Below are 2,500 nucleotides of genomic sequence, written 5' to 3' on the forward strand. Positions count from 1 at the left end.
TCAGTAGCACTTTGCCACACAAACTCTCCTCGTGCCTATGGTACGACAACTTTTCTCATGCCTATGGTACAACAACTTTCCTCCGTGCCCCTGGTACGACAGCTTTTCTCGTGCCTATGGTACAACAACTTTTCTCGTGCCTATGGTACAACAACTTTTCGCCGTGCCCCTGGTACACCGCTCAGTAGCACTTTGCCACACAAACTCTCCTCGTGCCTATGGTATGACAACTTTTCTCGTGCCTATGGTACAACAACTTTCCTCCGTGCCCCTGGTACGACAGCTTTTCTCGTGCCTATGGTACAACAACTTTTCTCGTGCCTATGGTACAACAACTTTTCGCCGTGCCCCTGGTACACCGCTCAGTAGCACTTTGCCACACACACACTCCTCGTACCTATGGTATGACAACTTTTCTCGTGCCTATGGTACGACAACTTTTCTCGTGCCTATGGTACAACAACTTTTCGCCGTGCCCCTGGTACACCGCTCAGTAGCACTTTGCCACACAAACTCTCCTCGTGCCTATGGTACGACAACTTTCCTCCGTGCCCCTGGTACGACAGCTTTTCTCGTGCCTATGGTACAACAACCTTTCCCCGTGCCCCTGGTACACTGCGCAGAAACTCTTTGCCACACACACACACCACTCGTGCCTATGGTACGACAACAGGCCCCGGGGACCTACATCGCACCTTGCTCTTGCCTCCCTTACAGCTGAAAAAGGTCCATGCCTGTGCCCTGGCCCTGCTGAAATTCCCTCTCCATTTAGCCGAGGCAGTGAGTCGGCCTCCTGTCTCCCTTTACGGTCGAAAAAGATGTGCTCCTGGGCGCACTGGCCCTGCTGCTACTCACATCGGGCATGGACCTGGACCTCCAGCAGGCCCCGGGGACCTACATCACACCTTGCTCTTGCCTCCCTTACAGCTGAAAAAGGTCCATGCCTGTGCCCTGGCCCTGCTGAAATTCCCTCTCCATTTAGCCGAGGCAGTGAGTCGGCCTCCTGTCTCCCTTTACGGTCGAAAAAGATGTGCTCCTGGGCGCACTGGCCCTGCTGCTACTCACATCGGGCATGGACCTGGACCTCCAGCAGGCCCCGGGGACCTACATCACACCTTGCTCTTGCCTCCCTTACAGCTGAAAAGGTCCATGCTTGTGCCCTGGCCCTTCTGAAATTCCCTCTCCATTTAGCCGAGGCAGTGAGTCGGCCTCCTGTCTCCCTTTACGGTCGAAAAAGATGTGCTCCTGGGCGCGCTGGCCCTGCTGCTACTCACATCGGGCATGGACCTGGACCTCCAGCAGGCCCCGGGGACCTACATCACACCTTGCTCTTGCCTCCCTTACAGCTGAAAAAGGTCCATGCTTGTGCCCTGGCCCTTCTGAAATTCCCTCTCCATTTAGCCGAGGCAGTGAGTCGGCCTCCTGTCTCCCTTTACGGTCGAAAAAGATGTGCTCCTGGGCGCGCTGGCCCTGCTGCTACTCACATCGGGCATGGACCTGGACCTCCAGCAGGCCCCGGGGACCTACATCACACCTTGCTCTTGCCTCCCTTACAGCTGAAAAAGGTCCATGCTTGTGCCCTGGCCCTTCTGAAATTCCCTCTCCATTTAGCCGAGGCAGTGAGTCGGCCTCCTGTCTCCCTTTACGGTCGAAAAAGATGTGCTCCTGGGCGCGCTGGCCCTGCTGCTACTCACATCGGGCATGGACCTGGACCTCCAGCAGGCCCCGGGGACCTACATCACACCTTGCTCTTGCCTCCCTTACAGCTGAAAAAGGTCCATGCTTGTGCCCTGGCCCTTCTGAAATTCCCTCTCCATTTAGCCGAGGCAGAGAGTCGGCCTCCTGTCTCCTTTACGGTCGAAAAAGTTGTGCTCCTGGGCGCGCTGGCCCTGCTGCTACTCACATCGGGCATGGACCTGGACCTCCAGCAGGCCCCGGGGACCTACATCACACCTTGCTCTTGCCTCCCTTACAGCTGAAAAGGTCCATGCTTTTGCCCTGGCCCTGCTGAAATTCCCTCTCCATTTAGCCGAGGCAGTGAGTCGGCCTCCTGTCTCCCTTTACGGTCGAAAAAGATGTGCTCCTTGGCGCGCTGGCCCTGCTGCTACTCACATCGGGCATGGACCTGGACCTCCAGCAGGCCCCGGGGACCAACATACTCCTCTGCTCTACTCCCCCACTAGCTTTCCTTCTCCCGCAGTTACCCTCCACCACAAATCCAGCATGGCCCTTGCCCTCCAGCAGGCCCCGAGGACCCACATACTCCTCCGCTCTAATCCCCCATGAGCTTTCCTTCTCCTGCAGTTACCCTCCACCGCATATCCAGCATGGCCCTTGACCTCCAGCATGCCCCGGGGACGCACATCCTCCCCTGCTCTAGTCCCCCACTAGCTTACCTTTCTTGTAGTTACGCTCCAGCGCATATCCAGCATGGACCTTGACCTCCAGCAGGCCCCGGGGACGCACATCCTCCCCTGCTCTAATCCCCCACTAGCTTTCC

Source organism: Copadichromis virginalis, linkage group LG13, assembly GCF_057382275.1.
Source record: "Copadichromis virginalis isolate Kocher_CV1m ecotype Utaka linkage group LG13, C_Virginalis_male_GT1.1, whole genome shotgun sequence".
Taxonomy (NCBI): domain Eukaryota; kingdom Metazoa; phylum Chordata; class Actinopteri; order Cichliformes; family Cichlidae; genus Copadichromis; species Copadichromis virginalis.